The following is a 22,398-nucleotide window of genomic DNA, read 5'->3' as shown; positions in this document are numbered from 1 at the left end:
ACTCTGTGTGAGTATATGCTTGTATGTGTGTGCATGTACAAGGGAAGTATGTGAATGTTTGTATGTGTGAACCAGCGTTCTTTCAGTAACAGACGATGATCAATGTCACATCTCAAAAGACAACCACTAGATAACATTGACAAGTGTATTAATTTGATTTACCATCCATATTCATATTCAAAATACTACAATTAGCCATCATTTTTGATGGCACAGGGCCAACTAGTAAGAACAATAATAAACGAGCGAAAAATTAATATATAGTGAGTGTGTTTATTTGGCAAGTAAAAAAATGACCATACCGAAATATAAGAATTAAAAAAGAGAAATACCAATGCAGTTAACTTGGTAGTGATTCAACAACCATTGACCTTTTTGATTTTTTGGTCTAGCATTGGTGGATTGGCACAAAAGCAGTAGATGGGCAGAATCATTAGATTGTCAGAAAAACTACTTAGCTATTTCGTCTGTCTTTACGTTCTGAATTCAAATATCGCCAAGTTCGACTTTGCCTTTCATCCTTTTGGGGTCGATAAATTAAGTACCAGTTACGTACTGGGATCGATCTAATTGATTTGAATTAATCAGGGTGGTTGGCTGAATCGTTAGCACATCAGGCAAAATGTTTAACTGCATTTTGTCCATTTTTATGTTCTGAGTTCAAATTCTGCCAAGGTCAACTTTGCCTTTCATCCTTTCATGGTTGATAACATAAGTACCAGTTGAACTCTGGGGTCAGTCTAATTGACTTATTCCCCACACCTTGAAATTGCTGGCCTTGTGCCAAAATCTGGAACCATTATTTTGAATTAATCATGTAATACCTTGTAGCTTCAAGATTTCAATGATGTGGTTGTATCTCTTCAGAATGGCATTGTAGGATAAGTGTGAGAAGCTACATCTGGCTAGTTTAAATGCTAAAGGGTTAAATTTTGAGTTCAAAACCTGTTGAGGGTAATTTTGCCTTTCATCCTTCTGAAAAAAGGAGGAGATCAATAAAATAAATTAACAGTTAAGTACTGGAATCCTTGCCCTCAAAACTGCTGACCCTTGCGTCTATATTAGAAACAAATATTAATAAATAGTTAAATTATGTTTTTGATATTGCACATCTTTTACCTTTTATTGTTTGTTTCAGTCATTGGACTGCGGCCATGCTGGGGCATCACATTGAAGGTTTTACTCAAACGAACTGACCCTAGTACTTTGTTTTGTTTTTGTTTTTATTAAGTTTGGCACTCGTTTTATTGATTTTTTTGCTGAACTTCTAAGTTAAGGGAAGGTAAACAAACCAACACCAGTTGCCAAGTAGTGGAGAAACAGATACACACACACACACACACACACACACACACACACACAGAGTAGAATTAAAAATAGAAAGTCCTTAGTACATTTTTTATATTTGTAAAAATACACAGAAATGGCTTTTCTGAAAATTTTTTCCCTTATATAATTAGACGTTTCTCAATTATTATTATACACACACACACACACACACACACACACACACACACACACACATATATATATGTATATATATATATATATATATATATATGTATATATATATATATATATATATATATGTATATATATATATATATATATATGTATATATATATATATGTATATATATATATATATATATATATATATATATATATATATATATATATATATATATATATATATACATACATACATACATATATATATATATATATAAAAGATAATTAGAGTGAAAAAACTACAGAAGGCTTGTGTTACATGGTTAAAGTATATATTTAAATTATGTCAGAAAAATGTTAGAAAAGAATACACAACAGGCTTTTTTCAGTTTCTTTTTTTTTTTTTTTTTTTGCTCACAAGGGGCTAAACATAGAGGGGACAAACAAAGGGATTAAGTCGATTACATCGACCCCAGTGCATAACTGGTACTTAATTTATCGACCCCGAAAGGATGAAAGGCAAAATCAACCTCGGCAGATGTTGAACTCAGAACGTACTGGCAGACAAAATACCGCTGAGCATTTCGCCTGGCATGCTAATGTTTCTGCCAGCTCACCGCCTTTTTTCAGTTTCTGTCTACCAAATCCACTTATGAGACTTTGGTCAGCCAAGGGGTTATAGTTGAAGACACCTGCCCAAGGTGCCACACAATAAGACTGAACACAAAACCATGTGGCTGAGAAGCAAACTTTTTACCACACAGCCATGCTCTCTACATATGAAAACAGAAAAACCCAACTATTTTTATACTCTGACGGTGGAGAGTTAATTTGACTATTACTTTAAATTTCTTCCTTGAAACATTCATATTAATCACTCATACACACAAGGCATTCAATAGAATACATGTTTCCTTATGTGACTAACATTAGTCATCAATCTATTTCTGTCACAATTTATTACGTGTTTGCACTCACCCATAGCAAAATGTTTTTGCTTACAAAATAAAACCACGTCAAACAAATTCTAATTCAGTGGTATGAGAGTTATTGGATTTTCCAGATCTCCATTGAAATTTGTTTTTTTGACAGATAGTGTTTCTTGGGCAGGCAATTCACAACTAAAGCCATAAAAAAAATCAAGGCTGTATGAGGTTGTCCAACCTGTTAGAAATAGCAGCCAGATCTCACATATCTGTCTGTGATAAAAATAAAATGTTAGAACGGATAATGAAGTCCTATTCACTCATCAACATCATCATCATGTAAGGTTTGTCTTTCATGCTAGCATGGGTTGGGCGGTTTGACAGGAGCTGGTAAGTTCCACTGTTTGTTTTGGCATGGTGAGGTCTACTTTGGTATGGTTTCTATGGCTATGCTTGGAAAAAAAAAAGGACAAGATGCTCTTGGCTGGGACGCCTTTGATTATAGAGCCTGCTTATTTAGGGTTCACCTGAAATTAAACAACAGCAACTAAGCATGAAGATGAATGGTGCATCAAACTACTTTGTGATGTCTTGTAGTCCCAAAAGTAATCCAAACACAAACAACTCATAACTGTGTTCCAGGAACTAGTTAAACCAATTTCCCTTCATAGCTGTCAAACATAATCCCTAAGGACTCCCTTCTATATTCCCTTCTATATCTTTTACTTGTTTCTGTTATTAGACTGCAACCATGCTGAAGCACCACATTGAAGAATTTTAGTTGGACTTACCATCACCATCATCATTGTTTAAGCTTTGTTTTCCATGCTGGCATGGGTTAGATGGTTTGACAGGAGCTGGCCAGCCAAAGAGCTGTTCAGGCTCCAATTGTCTGTTTTAGCATATTTTCAACAACTACTTCACAGAGTGTGTTGGGTACTTTTACATGCCACTGGCATGGGTGCACTTACATAGCACCAGCATGACTGCATTTTACGTGGCATGGGCATGTGTGCATTTTACATGGCACAGGCATGAGTGCATTTTACAAGGCTTTACTGAAACGGTTTAATAAGACTAGAACATTTCGAATTTATGAATATAAACTCCACATATTTAGAAAAATCATCAAAATAATATTAACCATTCAGTTAATGTTGTCTTTTCCTCACTACATACATAAAGTCACACAAAACAGCATTGAATAAAATATACTTGAATAAAGTCATATTTAACACACTTGAGGACACTTAAATATAGAGAGACCTTCCACTGTGGAAACAATCATGGCAAGAAATTCTTCTCCTAGAAGATATGTTTGAAAACACATTGGTCTGTGAATGATAGCACTGGGCTGTAGGACACATGCGTTTCTGCATTCTTTCACATCATTACCTATAAACACCAAATTTATTATTCACAGCCTGATAAGAACAAATTCATTTTTCTTATATTAGAACAGCATATGAAACATTTTCTGATGTGTGTAAAGCTTGTTCAAGTTAAAATTAAATAGTTACACAAAGCAAAGCAGTGTTGAATAAAATATATTTGTGGAGGCACCATCTTGAAGGATTTAGTGAAGCAAGTCAACACCAGTACTTATTTCTAAATCTGGTGCTTATTCTATCAGTCTATTTTTGTTGTACCACTAAGTTACAGACACATAAATAAAGCAATGACAGTCATGAAAGATGAACAAAAACACACACCATATACATTTATATAGGGTGCGATGGCTAAATTGTTGCCATTTTATATTTTTTAATTTCACGCGTTTGCATTGTTTGTTTTTGATTTTGTCGACTGCTCAGTATAGTAGAGTCAGTTGGGCACCATCTGTGGGAAAAACAGCACCATGATGCAATTCACTTTGCCAGAAATTTGGAAATGACATGCTGTACTGCTTGGCATTCATGCCGGAAGCTCCAATACAAGCATTTCAGAGTGTTTGAGTGTCAATCCAAGGACAGTGCAGAGGATTTGGAAAGAGTTGGATGAGTCTAATGGTGATTAGAAAGGTACAGCAGCTTGGAAAACTCACTCTGATCATTCTGATAAGAAAAAAACTCTTGAATTTGTTGGTGAAGTCCAGGCCATGATTGACAATAATCCCTCAGGTCAATCGCCAGTGACATGGGAGCGTCTGAGTTTCTTATCATACAAGATGAGAAAGGGCCAATTTTTATCCCAAGCCATCAAGGACAAGACGAAAGATCATGCTACAAAGCTTTTGAACAAGCTCAAGCATCCCCTCCAACTGAATATGCTTTGTTTTTTCTCAGACAAGAGAAGTTTCTGCCAGGATCAAATGGTGAACACACAGAACAACCGTTGGCTTGCCATATCCCCAAAACATGTACCAAGAGTGATGGAAATCAAACATCATGGTGTTTGGAGTGATCACTAGTGATGGCAATGTTATGCCTTCATTCATCTTCCCACACAACCTCAGACTCAACACAGAGGCCTACATTAACTGCCTAGAGGAGGTAGTGCTGCCCTGGGTCAAGAGGATGGCTGCTGGAAGGTCCTATGTCTGGCAACAGGACCCTGCACCATGCCACACAAGTAGGAGAACCCAGTCGTGTTGTCAGACATTTTCTGTGACCACAGACTGCAAGTCCCTTGATTATTATGTGTGGGGTACAGTTGAGAGAGAGACCAACAAAACTCCTTGTAACACCAAAGACGAACTGAAGGCAAGGATTATGGCAGTATTCACTAACTTGAACAAGGAGACTGTTCAGAAAAGTTGCAGGAGATGCTGAAGTCATCTGGAGGCTGTGGTTTAAGCCGATGGCGATTTTATTGAATAAATTTACTCTTTAGTATTTCAAGATATTTTTATGTAATTTTGGTAAATATATCTGTAATAATTAGATGTCAGAGTTATTTTCATTTTTGCGTAATTTAGACAATTTACTCATCGTACCATTTATATTATCATCATTTAACGTCTCTTGTCCATGTTGACATGAGTTGGACAGTTTGACCAGAGCTGGCAAGCTGGAGAGCTGCACCAGGGTCCAGTCTGATTTGGCCTGGTTTCTATGGCCACATGCCCTTCCTAATGCCAACCACTTTACAGTGCATTCTGGATGCTTTTACATGACACCAGCATGAGCACTTTTTATGTAGCACCAGAACAGGACTCTTGGAGGCTGATCCTCTTCACCAGGGTGAGTAGCATTCATACTTCTGCTCCACACACACACATACAGAGGTTTCCATACAGATTTTGTCTACTAAATTCATTCACAAGGTATTGGTTGGCCCAGTGCTATAGAAGACATGCCTACATGGTCTTGATGTGTGGCATCATGAACAAGAATCTTGATTAACTATATCTCTATGTTAATCAAAGCCTTATGAGTGGATTTGGTAGATGAAAACTGAAAGAAACATTGTATAAATGGGGGTGTGTGCGTGTGTGTGTGTGCACTCGTGTGCACACACATACACGCTTTTGTCTAGACATCATATGATGGTTGCAAACAAGCATCACTGTTATGTAAGCAGTGTCTTCTGTCTCCAAAGTTCCCTGAAAATATATCTGACCACGAGGAAATATTACTTTACTTGGAAACAGATAAAAGTTGGCAACATGAGGAGAATCCAGCCATAGAAAAATTCACATCAACAAATTCCATCCAACCTATGCAAGCATGGGAAATTAGACATTAAAACAATGAAGATTATATATGACAAGCTCCCTCCAGTTTCTGCCAGTCAAATCCATTCACAAGGGATTGGCCAGCCTGAGGCTATAGAAGAAGACCTGACCCATGTAACATGCAGCAGGAACAGCACTGGATTAACCATTAAGCAAAATAAGCACATGCTTAGGTTAGGTCATCAAGGGATGTGTGGGGAGCATCACAGAAATGGTAAATGGTTTACGACACAAAAGAAATCACTTTAAACTTGCTAAACTAAAATTCAAAGTAGTTTATATGATCAGAAATATAATCTCAAAGTGTTTGTGGTGTCACAATGAGGATCTGATCAAAGACTTTGCAATCAAAAAGAGAAAAGAAAAAGAGAAAACTTCAAATATAAATAAAGTGGAGGTATACAAAAATAAACATTATTTTCCATCTCGCTGTTAACTTTGTTAATATATTTTATGGTTTATTATTGTTTCGTCATCATTATCCTCATAATAGTTTAATGTCCATTTTCCATGCTGGTATGGGTTGGACAGTTTGACAGGTGCTAGCCAACCAGGGAGCTGTCCAGATTCCAAATTGTCTGTTGTGACATGGTTTCTACAACTGGATGCCCTTCCTAATGCTAGCCATTTTACAGAGTGTGCTTGATGCTTTTTACATGCCACCTGCATGGGTGTGTTTACATAGCACCAGCACAAGTGCATCTTACATGACGCCCTGAATTACATATATATGGGGGTACCAAAATCTTTAAAGTGCTTAGGACTTCTAAGAGTCTTAGTCTGACCCTGAACAGGACTCAATGTTAAGCCACATGGCTGCAGAGTAAACTTCTTAATCAATCATCCATTGCTGCACCTATTTACTAAGCAGCTTTAGCTGCATCTATGTATCTGACAGATAGAAAATACTGGATGATCATGGGAGGAAACAGGTACGGGTTGGTAACAGGAAGAGCATTCAGCTGTGGAAAACTTACCCCAACATATTCAATCCAACCCATACAAGTATTGGAAAAGTGGATGTTAAAACAATGATGATGAACCTTGAAAGGGACAAAAAGGTAAAGTTGACCTAGATAGGATTTGAACTCCTTGCAAAATGATCCAAATCTAATACTGCAAAGCAGTCTATCCGATACACAAATTCTGTCAACTTGAGACAGGATAACTGAGAAACTGGATTCTATGGTTCACAGTTTAGCATTCAACCAGTTGCCTACATACCATAGGTCTGCTTGGTTAGAACTGATCTAGGACTACCCAACGGTAATCAAAATATAAATTGCTGAAATAAACAAGAAACTTTCAGTGTATTTAAACTCAAGACCTTTGAGCTGGTAATTGAATATCATATCTGACCTGTAAATACAAACTGAATGGGGAACATCAATTGATACAGTAAATCTTACTAAGGATAAGCAAAGCAGATAATCTTATTTTAAATAATTTAAAAGTCACGTATGTTTTGCCTTTTACCTTTTACTTCTTTCAGTCATTGGACTGTGACCATCCTGGGGCACCACCTTGAAGGGTTTAGTTGAAAAAATTATTTCCAGTACTTATTTTTCAGTAATCTATAGATCTCTTTTGCCAAACTGCTAAGTTATGAGGATATAAACAAAAACAACGACACACACACACACACAATAGGCTTCAATCCAGTTTCCATCTACCAAATTCACTCACAAGGCATTGGTCAGCCCAGAGCTGTAATAGAAGACACTTGCCAAAGGTGCCATGCAGTGGGACTGAACCTAAAACTGCATGGCTGCTAAGTAAGCTTCTGAGCTTCTTAACCACACATATTTTATTGCCCAATTGATAGTTGCTCAACCTGCTAGAAATAGCAGCTAACCTTATAATTTTAAGACCTTTAAAATGACACCTTATAGTTTTATTGCTCTTTTATTTATTCTACAAGGTTAAATGACGAAGACAACTTTTAAATACTAACAAAGCCTCCATCGCATTCCACTGTATCCCACTTCTTTAACATGTGTGTTATCATTATTACTCAAGCTTTCACTCAAATTATAACGATAACAGTAATTAGTTTCATGCTATGATTATTTCTGAAACTATGATTTTACCAAAATATTAATGAGTCCTGTAGTAATTAATTTCCCATTTGGTAAATCTTTTTATTTCTATTTTAATGCATATACATCAATTATGTTTTCAGCTTCATTCCATGATTAGGGTAGGAGGCATTTTGGCACAGTCATTTTGGTGCTGCCCATTTGACACTGCCACTTCAATGCTGACTTGTTTAACATGAGACGCTTTGTCCACAAGAACTTTTGCTTTTCATTCTAATTGACAACTAACTTGTAATCACAACTATTAAATTCCATTTAACTTTCTGCTTCACTTTATGAAGCAGAGAAATATTAATGAAACATGGAAAAGAAAAAGAGACAGAGAGAAAGCGAGTGAGAGAGAAGCATGTTCAGCTCATGTACATGTGCATCTGTATTTACCTCCAGTGCCAAAAAGTTACTAAAACATATTCAGCATCTAGTCAGCCATGCCAAATTACCAGCATCCAAACAGCTGTGCCCAATTGTCTCATTCTGTCATAATTAAGGTCGTTTAATACATAGCATAATATTTGAACTTGCTTAATTAGGTTGAAAAATTTGATTGTCTTTATTTCGTTCAACAAAGTTATTGAAAGTAGAGTTGGATTAAGAGCCATAGAGGCCCTAAGATTTTGGTGCCCCTATGTATATGTAATTCAAAATATAAACAATAATAAACCATAAAATAAATTTTTAGTTTTTAAAATGAAACAAAACTAATAGTGAGACGGAAAATAATGTTTACTTTTGTATACTTCCACTTGTATACTTCCACCTGTATACTTCCACTTTATATTTGAAAAGTTTCTCCAATCTTTTTTTTAATCTTTTTTTTAAAGCAAAGTCTTCGATCAGATCCTCACTGTGACACCATGAACACTTTGAAATTATATTTCTGATCACTTAGAATATTATTTCAGCAAGTTTAAAGTGATTTCTTTGGTGTCGTAAATCATTTACCATTTTTGCGGTGCCCCACTACCCAGAATGCCCTTAGCACATACTTATTTATCATTAATGGTTAATCCAGCACTGATTGAAAGCATAACCCTGAAATACCCGAAGGTAGGTAGAAGGAAGCAGAATATCTTAGATGATAGTAATAATTATCGTAACACTGCTGCTTAAGTCTCTCTGTGAGATTTATAATTAGATCATTTCTAATTTTTGTAATCAGTGAATGTGTTTTCACTAGAAATATATATGTTTGTGAGAGGTTGACAGGCATCTTCAGCCAGCTGGTTGTGCTACTTCAGGCTGATGATGAGCAATGACTCAGAAACATGTCCCTGAATGCAGGCTAGGCTGGGTCGAGGTGCTTGTCTTCCCCTCACAAACATAAGGACACAGGAAATGTGTCAAGGCCGACAGGAAGCGGTCCAGCTTCATAGGGCTAAATAGCAGCAGTATGATTCCCTTATTGGGACTGTCACATTAAGTTGACAGTATAGAACTGCTTTAGTAATAATTAGTTTTATGTTTATTTTTAATCTATGCTAACATAAGCTGGAAGGGTAATAAAATGCCTCCCTACATTATTCAATCATATGTCCCTTTTTTTTAATAAGGCCAAATGCCCTGAGGTCTGCCCTGTCTTACTTTTTTTTCAAATCTTTAGATTACTCCAGTAAGTTTTCTTTTTCACAATCATCAACTAGTGTTTTTCCTCACCCATCATATATGATATATCTCTTCATACAACATACTAAAACCAGTATATAATCACCTATCCTGCACATATCTGAAACTTCAGCAAAAAAGAGACTGTACTCTACTTAGTTGCTCAACCTGCTAGAAATAGTAACCAACCCCCAACACCTTTTAACAACATCCAAATGTCTTAAAAAGCATAAGAAACAAATGCACTATGGATAGTGTCGTCCCAGTTACACTAGGCCTTAAACAAACACTGAATGATCACAGTTTAAATTACTTCTATTATAAATTTTTTCAATCACAGCTGATCTTGGAGTTAAACAGCAATCTGAAGATGTATTTGATATCAAGACTCCTCTCATAAAACTAGGATTGCACATGACACTAATCATGCTCTGGTTGTATTTATAATCCATAAATCATCTCTTTATAGCCACTATTACTTTTCATGAACACAAGGAACAGTCTACTCTTTCATCAAAGGTTAGTCTGACCTTAAAGAAAGGAAAGACAGAAAAGAAAAATGGGAAGAGAAAGTAAAATCTTTTGTTGTTTGTGATGTTTAAGTCCAAGTCAACTTTGATTAAGCTCAGGCCTATGATCAGAAACATTCCAATCACTGATCCTGGCTCTTCAGGGTTATCTATGACTGCTGCTGCTACTGTGGCAACATACAAGTAACATAGCAATGTAATCAGGCTAATTAAGTGAAATGAATGATATATAAAAGTGGTTCAGTAATAGAGGGTGATGGGAGATATTTCATGAACTTTTACCTCTAACAAAACAAAAGAGCCTTTATGCGGACACTCAAACAGCTAGAAGTAGTAACCAAATCCTTCTTAAGTTACATCATACTGTCTTTAAAAAAAAATAGACTTCAGATAATATCACCTGGAGACATATATAATGGGATGAGATGGTCATGGTTGAAGCACTCTTGTTATAGGTCTGCTTGACCAAAGCTGGCTTGGGGGCGAAACAACAATTGCTACCAACAAGACAAGCAATCAGAAAATTTGTAGCTCTCATTTTAGAACCATTCATGAGTTGGCTGCTATTGTTGTTTAGCCCAAGGTTAATCTTGATCAAAGAGACATATGATCAAAAATATTTAAGATATAACCAGTAAGCATCTTTTTAGATGTTGTCTGTCTTCAAATACATTAAATAATGATACTAAAGAGTTTGGCCTTTGTGGCCAATAAAGAAAAAATATTGAATTCACAAAGGTATTTTATCTATTGTCTCTTAATAATAATGACTTCTAATATTGATTTCAAATTCTGGCACAAAGCCAGCAATTTTGGGAGAGGAGGTAAGTTGATTATATTGACTCTAGGGTTTGACTGGTCCTTATTTTATTGACCCCAAAAAAAATGAAAGGTAATGTCGACCTCAGCAGGATTTGAACTCAGAACTTAGCAGCGGGCAAAGTACTGCTAAGCATTTCATCCAGCATGCTAACAATTCTGCCAGTTTGTCACCATAATAATAATAATAATAATAATAATAATAATAATAATAATAATGCCTTGATGCAGTACCAGCCACTGGTTCTCATGGATTCTGATTTTAACTGATTGGTAGTGTTATCATGTACATTGTTTTGCCTTGGTATAAAAGATGGGCTACAACAAATATTCTGCTCAATACCACAGATTTCCTTGTCAGTTGCTTGACCTTAACCAGTTGAGTATGTCCCTTAGTAGCTGATGATATGTGTATCTTTGATTGGTAGCAGGAGTAATGGTGTGGAGCATCATAACCATGTGTTAAGAGGGATTCTTTGGGGTTTGAATAATCCATTCCTGGAAATACGGGTGTTTTGTTCAGCATCCTTAAAAAAAAAACAACCCTTATTCAAGGACCTTTTGAGCAGAATGTACTACTCAACCTGAAGAAAAAATCTAACTAGGTCCCACCTGCAATGTCATACACTGTTTACCTTGATATGAGGTCACCATGTTGTGCACATATGGTTGTGATGCATGTGCCTGGTGTACCCTTATCAGACGAGTAGTCATGATCGATATATTAGGTTTTGTATATTTGTACCCCAGTGTCACTTTGATGGCACATGCTGCTCTCTCATTCAATAATCCTTTCTACTGAAGGCAAAAGGCCTGAAATTTGGGGGAGGGGACTAGTTGATGACAATGACCCCAGTGTTTCACTGTTACATAATTTATCAACCCTAAAAGGATGAAAGATGGGGGCACATAGCCTAGTGGTTAGAGTAGCAGACTCATAGTCAAGGGATCGCAGGTTCAAATCTCAGGCCGGGTGATGTGTGTGTTTATGAGCGAAATACCTAAGTTCCACATGACACCGGCAGAAGATATTGGCAAACTTCTGTTGACTCTTTCATCATAACTTTCACCACAACTTTCTCTCACTCTTTCCTCCTGCATTTAGCAGCTCACCTGTGACGGACTGGTGTCCCATCCAGGTGGAGAACCTACATGATAATGAAACCAGGAAATCAGCCCTTATGAGCCACACATGACTCAAGAAGGAAAAAACAAGAACAACAAAAAAGGATGAAAGGCTAAGTCAACCTTGGTGGATTTTGAACTCAGAATGTGACGACAGACGAAATACTGCTGAGTGTAAGTATCTTGAGAGAAAAGCTGAACGTTAGAAGCATCAGTTGTGGTGTGCAAGAGAGACGATTGCGCTAGTATGGACATGTGGTGAGAATGGATGAGGATAGCTGTGTGAAAAAGTGCCACACCCTAACAGTTGAGGGAACCCGTGGAAGAGGTAGGCCCAGGAAGACCTGGGCTGAGGTGGTGAGGCAAGACCTTCATACATTGGGCCTCACCGAGGCGATGACTACTGACCGAGACCTTTGGAAATGTGCTGTGCGTGAGAAGATCCGGCAAGCCAAGTAAGATCGTTGCCTGTGCCCCTGGACTGGCTCTTGTGCGGGTGGCACATGAGATGCACCATTTTGAGCGTGGCCGTTGCCAGTACCGCCTGACTGGCTCCCGTAGGATTTTCGAGTGAGATCGTTGCCAGTGCCCCTGGACTGGCTTGTGCGGGTGGCACATAAAAGACACCATTTCGAGCGTGGCCGTTTTCGTGCGGGTGACACGTAAAAGCACCCACTACACTCTCTGAGTGGTTGGCGTTAGGAAGGGCATCCAGCTGTAGAAACTCTGCCAAATTAGATTGGAGCCTGGTGTTGCCATCTGGTTTCACCAGTCCTCAGTCAAATCGTCCAACCCATGCTAGCATGGAAAGCGGACGTTAAACGATGATGATGATGATGATGATGATTTCCCCTGGTGTGCTAATGATTCTGCCAGCTCACTGCCTTCTTCCTCACTCAATAATGATAATATAATCACAAAACAGTTTCAAATTTTGGCACAAGGCCAGCAATTTTAGTGCAGTGAGGTACATTCATTACATTGGCCCCCAATGTTCAACTGGTGCCTATTTTATTGATCCACAAAGGATAGAAAGGTACAGTTGACCTAAGTAGAATTTTAATTCAGAATATAAAAAGCCAGAAGAAATGCCACTCAGCATTTTGTCTGGCATGGTAACAATTCTACCAGCTTTCCATCATATTAATATAAATAACAGGTGTGGCTGTGTGGTAAGAAACTTGCTTACCAACCACATGGTTCCAGGTTCAGTCTTGCTGCGTGGCACCTTGGGAAAGTGTTTTCTGCTATAGCCTTGAGCCAGCCAAAGCCTTGTGAGTGGATTTGGTAGACAGAAACTGAAAGAAGCCCTTCATATATATATATATATTTATATATATATATATATATTGCTAACCACTACACAATTTTTTTCACTCTTTGTTTCTTTCTGTGTTCTTTTCTGTGTTCAATTCCCGAGCGTTATACTAATACATCTATTTGTTTTCTACACCACCTGTCTTCGTCTGTTGTTTTTTTGTGAATTCTCCCTATATATATATATATATATATATATATATATATATATATATACATATATATGTATTTATATGTTTGTGTGTCTGTGTTTGTCCCCACCATCATCGCTTGACAACTGATGCTGGTGTGTTTACGTCCCCATAACTTAGCAATTTGGCAAAAGAGATTGATAGAATAAGTACTAGGCTTACAAAGAATAAGTCCTGGGGTTGATTTGTTCGACTAAAGGCTGTGCTCCAGCATGGCCACAGTCAAATGAATGAAATCAATAAAAGAATAAATCTACTGCAGTTATTCAAAATCTCAATAAAAACATTGGTAAAGGATCCATTTTAATACAGAGAAGGGTAGTGAAGTGGTAGAATTTGTAGAGTTTCTGACAAAATCATAATGATCATTGTTTTAACATCCACTTTCCATGCTTGCATGGAACAGACCAGTGATTCTCAACCATTTCTAATCTATGGCCTCCTTTGATTAATATTTTATTCTGTAGGACCCTCATAGCCATTTAATCTTTAAAAAAAAATTCTATTACTTTCTTTTTAATTAAATATTATTAGGAATTGTATATTGTGTATTAGAGAAGTATTACTAATTTATTGCACATAAATTTAAACAACACAATCTTATTGGACCCACAAGGGTTATATGGACCTTGGTTGAAAACCACTGGGTTAACCGAAATTCCTTACAATATTTTGTTGCTCCCTTTTATGTTCTGTTCTGAGTTCAAATCTGACTGAGGTTAACTTTCTTTTCCATTCTTCTAGAAGTTAATATAACTAAATGTTTCCTTTCTAGAAAATTAAAACCAATGTCAGGAATCCTATTAATCCATTTCTCAGTTGTCCCAGTTCTTTGAATCATCTTGAAGAATAAGCAAGATCATTGATTTCATCATCATCTAACATCCACTTTTCTGTTCTTTCAGGAGCCAGAATTTTGGGGCAAATTTACTATGGTTGGATGCCTTTTCAGTCACCAATCTGTTTTCAAGCAAGGTAATATATTCCCATAGCTAGACATGCTTTTCACGGAGCCAACATGGAAAATGGACATTAAAGGATGATGATGATGATGACTAGAAACAACCTAGCTTGTATGACAATATTGTTCCACATTTACAACTCTTACATGTTTAAGCACAGGTATACACAAGTACATACACACAGATGACAGACTTTGTCAGTTTCTGCCTATGAAGGGTTCAGAATGCTCAGGATGCTGAACCTTTCAGGTGAGATGACAAAGGACAAAGATGCCTGGCGGCTTGCTGTACTCAAGGAGACCTGTACTCTGCAGCAGAAGTGTTAAGATCTGTCCCTATGGTGGTGTAAAGCACTGAGGGTCAAATAAAAGTGCCTGTGTGGTGCCACGTAAAAGCACCTGGCACACTTTGTGAAGTGGTTGGCATTAAGAAGGGCATCCAGCCATAGAAACCATAACAAATCAGACTGGATCCTGGTGCTGCTCCCCAGCTTGCCAGCTCTGGTCAAACCGTCCAACCCAGGCCAGCATGGACAATGGATGTTAAATAAAGATGGTGATGATGATGAAATCCACTCAGAAGGCTTTGGCTGACCAGGAGCTATAGTAGAAGACATTTGTCCAAAGTGCTGTGCAGTGGAACTGAACACAAAACCACATGGTTGGGAAACAAGCTATTTAACCACACAGCCACAACTGTACCAATAACACATGGTCTAACACATACGTATAGCTGTGAAGCTTTGTCTCAAGTTTCAGTTAAAGTGTAGTTTCTCCAATTCAGAATTTCGTGAGTTTTTGATTGTTTATTTAAATATATAAAATATTGTTTATTAATTTTTGCTTAATTTCAGACTTCATGTCTCTGCACCATCATCACCTTTATGCCTTGTTTGAATTAAAAAAACAAAAACAAAAAAAAAAAAATGGAACAAATACAAATTAATTTCTGTTGCTTTAATGCTTTATATTTTATTTATAGATTGTCTATAAATCTTGTTCTTGTCCACTTTACCTTTCATCCGTCCGAGGTTAATAAAATAAATACCAGTTTATAAAAGAAGCAGTGAGTGCCAATGTAAACAACTATACTCAAGAATAGTGTTTTTTAACCATTGTTTTTAATTTTGTTATTTACCACCCCCACCACCACCACCACCACCTGTTTCACAATCATTTTCCCAATTTCCCCACCACTACAACCAATATATATTCTTTTACTTGTTTCAGTCATTTGACGGTGGCCATGCTGGAGCACCACCTTTAGTCGAACAAATTGACCCTCAGGTTTATTCTTTGTAAGCCTAGTACTTATTCTCGAGGTCCCTTTCTGCCAAACAGCTAAGTGATGGGATCATAAACACACCAACATCGGTTGTCAAGCAATGGTGGGGGACGAACACAGACACAAATAACAAATACATACATACATACATATTATATATAGATGGAAACTGAAAGAATACATATATATATATATATATATATATATATATATATATATATATATATATATAGATGGAAACTGAAAGAAGCCTGTTGTATATATATATATATATATATATATATATATATATATATATATATACAACAGGCTTCTTTCAGTTTCCATCTACCAAATCCACTCACAAGGCTTTGGTCAGTCCAAGGCTATAGTAGAAGACAAGTGCCCAAGGTGCCACACAGTGGGACTGAACCCAGAACCATGTGGTTGGGAAACAAGCTTCTTACCACACAGCCGTCCCTGCACCTATGATGAGAAAAAATATAGCCTTGTGTACAACAATTCATGGCATAGCATTAACAGCCTTTTATACCAACATTAGCATCTTGGTATAAAACGAGTCAATAATGAAGGATAAAGAAAACTTTTAGTCTAGCCTGGAACACGATGACTCCTTTTGTGCTGGTGCCACAATACCATGTACCCAGTACATTCTGCAAACTGATTGGCAACAGGAAAGATATCCAGCCATAGAAAACATGCAAAAAATGCAACGTTATGAGTGAGATATAGTCCCTCTGTTGAGGAAGGTGGTAACTTCAAATAAGAACTGACTCTGTCCATGATGACCTATCCAATCAATGCTAACATTGAAATCACCTCATCATCATTTAACATCTGTTGTCTATGCTGGCATGGGTTGGATGGTTTGACTGAAAACTGGTAAGCTGGGGAGCTGCGCCAGGTTCCAATCTGATTTGACATGGTTTCTATGGCTGGATGCCCTTCTTAATGCCAACAGCTCTGTGAGTGCTTTTTACATGCCACTAGCATGGCTATCAGTTACGCAGTACTGGCATAAGCCAGGATTACAATCGTACTTGGTTTGACAGGTCTTCTTAAGCATGGTATATCACGAAAGGTCTCGGTCACTTGTCACTGGCTCTGTGAGGTGGATATAAATTGGTGACAATAATAATTGTTTAAGCTAATTTCTATTCCATTACTTCAAGTTACATGCTGAAGAGGCAGTCACCAGATGGTATATCAACAAAGATATTCACAAACATACACTTGATGATATCACATGTGATAACAGAAGTGCTAGACAGGTCTATCTTAACCAGGAAGAAGAAACATTGTATACTAACAATACATTTTATTATGCATGATTATTTTAAGAATAAACATCAAAACAGTGCCAACATTAAGCAGGTGTCCAACCTCTCTTAGACTCATGAACACTCCACATTTCAATATCTGAGAGCAAAGAGGAATAACAAACTAGAAGATGAACAAATAGTGCAGGAGTGGTTGTGTGGTAAGTAGCTTGCTTACCAACCACATGGTTTCCGGTTCAGTCGCACTGCATAGCACCTTGGGCAAGTGTCTTCTACTATAGCCTAGGGCAGACCAAATACTTGTGAATGGATTTGGTAGATGGAAACTGAAAGAAGCCCATTGTGTGTGTGTGTGTATGTATGTATGTATATATATATATATATATATATATATATATATATATATATATATATATATATATATATATTTATATGTCTGTGTTTCTCCCCGCCCCCTCATCATCGCTTGACAACCGATGCTGGTGTGTTTATGTCCCCGTAAGTTAGAGACTGATAGAATAAGTACTAAATAAAAGATACCAATAGAATAAGTACTAGGCTTGCAAAGAACAAGTCCTGGGGTCGATTTGTTTGACTAAAGGTAGTGCTCCAGCATGGCTGCAGTCAAATGACTGAAACAAATAAAAGAATAAAAGAATAAAAGGACAATGTCCTTAACTCACCCAGCCCCCGCTCCCACCAAGAGGCAACTAAAAATGTTAAATGTGCCAGGTGTCTGTGAAAGCTATCACACACACAATTAGTAACTGCCTCTCCATATAGGACTGTTTTAGCTGTATTATAAGCTCCTGAGCAAATCATTCACTGGGCCCTATAGTATTTATTTATTGATAGCAAACCATAACATATATAAATCAAGATTGGGTCCCTAGGCAACTTTCCAGTGAGCCCGTGCTGTGCCAATACCCACTAGCATAGATAGAGTGTGTGCCACCCTTCTGTTTGCCACCCCTAGACCCCACAAAAAACATTGTCTACAGAAGATCCAAAAGTGGCACCCCTTTAAAAGTGCCACCTGGGGCAGACCACTCCTATCGCCCCCCCCCCTCCTCCCTGATGCGCTAGTGCCCATACCTTAAGACAGTACTGTCTACATATGATGACCTTCCTACGCAGTTTGATGCTCTTGCCAAAACAATATACAATGACATCTTCAAGAAAAAAACTAGTCATCAAATAAATAGCAAATACAGTATTAGTGTTAAGTACACACATGTCACATCATACCTGGGTGCTACTTGTAACAACAAGTAATCCAGTACAACCTGTTATATGGTTAGCTCATCAGTGATTAAACCAATGCACCCATCAAACTAAACAGGTGAGGAGGGCTGCAAGAAACTCTGCAGAACAAAAAAAAGACAGGCCAAAAGGACAGATAAAGCTAGCCTGAGGTTGATAACTGTTAGCAATAGTGCAGAGAGATATAGAAATACTGGAAATGATGAATCAGTTTGAGAATAAGCCCCCCCCCCCCCTCCGCCAAGTTTTTGTCACTCAAAATCATGTGTGTATCATTTCTGGAATCTAGTAGCTATTTATGGCCCTAACCTCTTCATCTGTAGGTATCCCAAAGCAAACTAGAATAAACCAAATCATCCCATTACTCCCTATAGTTTTGCTGATTCTTCCAGTTTAACAATATGCTGGTGGTTAGAATATTCAACTTCATAGGGCTCCCTCAAACCATACTCTACCATCATAAAAAAAGGGATTTGCAGGATAATATCTCCTGAGGCACAAAACTTATGCAAAAAAGATAAGGTGGACATGATTTGAATGCAATTAAGCATAGGTGTGTTCCATCAAGTCAACTTGATATGGATGTGTGGTTTAAGAGGTTTGCTTCACAATCATCGCGTTTGTGGTTTGGTTCCACAGAGCTGCATGTTGGTTAAATAGCTTCTAAAGTTTTTGGCCAATCAATGCTTGTAAGTGAATCTAATAGACAGAACTGCAAGAAGCGCATGTGTGTGTGTGGTATGGAAATAATGTGTATGATTACTCATGTTCCTCATTTGTCAAAAGAACTTCATTACTGGAAAAAATGGGGGGGGGGGGGGATAAAGTTGGTAACAGGAACTACATATCTGTAAAGTCCTTGCAAATCCATGCCAGTATGGAAAAATGGATATGAGCCAAATGAATGAAAATTTACCATCACCGACAGATGCTCACTTACCACACCTAGAATATACGCTTTTATTGGCTATCACTAATGCCTGTCAAATGTCTATCCTGAAAGGGAAATGGTAAAATTTAGAAAAGCTCTTCTAAGATTTAGAAAGTTATCACTGTTGTTTAATGTCTATATTCAAATGATGGGCTTTCTTTCTTAGAGACCAGCATTTGTGTAGGATGGCTCTATGTTAAGCATCCCATCTTCTAGCTCTACAATTTACGTCTGCTTTTACTAGCCCTACAATGTGTGTCTCTTTCAACATTTTCTCATCAGTTTCCTCCATTCACTATCCATTACAACATAAAGTTTACATTATCTAAATGAAAAAAAAAAACACTTTAAAAAATTATAAATCACTGAACAACGGATCTATTGTGCTACGACTGAGCATATCAGAAATTAAATATGTTATCAGACAAATTTTTAAATGTTTCACGCCTAATCAATATATCAGATCATAAACACCCCTACTTTCTCGTTTCTATCGCCACACCGCACCGATCCTCTATTTACCATGTTTCCGTGAGTGACCTCACTTTCTGTCTTTATTATCAAGTGTTGGTATCTTTATAGGTGGGTAATAAATTTTATATCAAAGTCACTCAAAATTTACGTAGCACCCCCGTAATTTAGTTTCTTAGAGGATCGTCATGTTTGTTTAGCATTATGATTCACTAATCTTACATAAGTTTAGCACATCTTTGATTACAAATGAACTCAGCCCCAATCACTTTTTTTTTTTTAATTTATAATGGTGTTCAAATGCAGATGAAGTTAGACTTTAATTTGACTTTTATACATTCTGAGTACTACCAGATATGAATTTTAGCACACGAATATCATATATACAGATACGTACGGGGCGTTGTTTAAAATTAACCTGGTGAAAGTTAAAACATGGATAATCATCTAATTGTCGTCAACAACCTGGATGTTTCAAATGAACCATACAAACTTATGCCAGATTAGCTTTTCTAGGAAAAAAGCAACCAGTTGGATCTTAGCTTGTACATATAGGAATGTGTGTGTTGAGGACATAGAATAAAAACCTTACTTGTTTTTGTTTTTTTTTATCTTTATCTTGTTAAGAGAATATGTTTGCATTGAGTTTTGGTTTCTCTTCCTTACAAAACACACCTACGCACACATACGTTTATCATCGAATATGAATTTGCAACTATACTATTCGAAATGTTGACTCATTTCAATAATATGTTGACTAACTTAACAACACAAAATAAACACGCACTTTTAACCTAATACCCTACACACACACACATTCAGTACTTGCATAATTGGGACTAAGACCGTAAAAACAAACATAGCATATTAAAATTCGGCTTTAGAGTCTGGCGGGACGTTCACGGAGCTAAGCCCTTTGTGGATGCGATACCAATGGTCACTCTATGACTGGACATAGACTTAACTACTTATGCACATACATATATACATACACACACGTACATGCAGATATATACATATACATACACAAATCAATCCGTTGATAGCTGCCCATGAGGTCGATAGCACGAAAACTTTAGATCGAAAGTTGTAATCTTATTTATATTACATATGATTGTGTGGGGGTTGGTGCGGACATGCTTCACACAAACAACTTCTATAATACATATTATGTATAACATATGTCTACTATATATCATATACACATGATACGTATGGGTCTCTACAAAGCTATACAATGTACTAAGTGCTTAGTTACTTACACAGCTGTTAATAAATTCAATATGTGTTAGTTTGTGTGTATACACCAGGTGTATAGAGAAATGTGTGTATTCATCGATATACACACACACATATATATATTAGATAGATAGATAAACACATAAAATATTGAATGTGTATTATATAGCCTACAGTGTGTGTGTGTGTGGAGTTCATAGATGAAAATCAGAAGCGCTCATGATATTTAAACTTGAGCGGGTATAGAAGTAAATGTAGGAATAAGCAGGATAGACATATCAAGGTATAAAGTATATTAGATACATGAAATACAAAAAATGTATTTATGTTTACATACAAAAATGTCCGACTTACACAAAATACGGATGATATAGATTTTTTGTATTTCATGTATTTAATATATTGATCTAACTTGTTTATCTCTGCATTTACTTATATATATATATATATATATATATATATATATATATATATATATATAACAGATACATGCATGTAAACTGAAAAATCAAATAAACAAAAGATTTCCTACCTTTTAATAAAAGTTTTCACCTTAATACTTGTATGTGTTGTTGCCTGTTGCTCTGTTTAATTAAATGAAATTAATTTCTTTATATATATATATATATCTGTTATAGACGATATAAGTTTAGCTGTTGTAGAGGATATAAGTTTAACTCCTATTGTTAGGGGGCGTATTTTATAACTGAACACAAGCAAACTAAAACACTCCTCGCTACAAAGCGCAAGAAAATAAAAGTAGGTTAGGAAATTGTGTAGTGTGATACTTGATGAAGTTTGGTTGTGGTGGTGGTGGTGGTGGTGGTGGTTGTGGTTATGATGTGGTTGTAACAGTCACAGTTGTTTGTGTTGTAGTAGTGGTAGTGACGATTATAGAGACAGCGATAATAGTCGTACTTGTTGCTGATAGTGGAAGTAGTAGTGGTAGTGGTAGTAGTAGTAATAGTAGTAGTAGTAGTAGTAAAAGTGGTCTGTTGATTTGTCTCAAGGCAACCTTGAAAAGAGATGTCCGGTAATCGAAGACATTCCGGTTGTGATCACCCTGCCAAATGATGACGCATACGTATGTATTTCTGTGTATGTGTACACACAAGCACATACGACGGGCTTCTTTCAGTTTCCGTCCACCAAATCCACTCACAAGGCTTTGGTCGGCCTTAGGCTATAGTAAAAGAAACGTGCTCAAAGTGCCACGTAGTGGGACTGAACCC

At 36.9% G+C, this 22,398-nt stretch overlaps 1 protein-coding gene across 1 annotated transcript in view; it reads right to left on the bottom strand.

The window, feature by feature from the left end:
- Window positions 1-22,398, bottom strand: part of LOC106882038 (uncharacterized) — a 35,596-nt gene extending 13,198 nt beyond the window's left edge. The window contains exon 1 of the mRNA XM_014932595.3: window positions 21,699-22,398. The gene's annotated coding sequence lies outside the window, so the exon portion shown is untranslated. The remainder of the gene's footprint in view (window positions 1-21,698) is intronic.

The sequence above is a fragment of the Octopus bimaculoides genome, chromosome 1 (assembly GCF_046866305.1).
Source record: "Octopus bimaculoides isolate indiv1 chromosome 1, ASM4686630v1, whole genome shotgun sequence".
In the NCBI taxonomy this organism is placed as follows: Eukaryota; Metazoa; Mollusca; class Cephalopoda; order Octopoda; family Octopodidae; genus Octopus; species Octopus bimaculoides.
The sequence above is the reverse complement of the archived record's forward strand: the minus strand, read 5'-3'. Positions and strand labels throughout refer to the sequence as shown.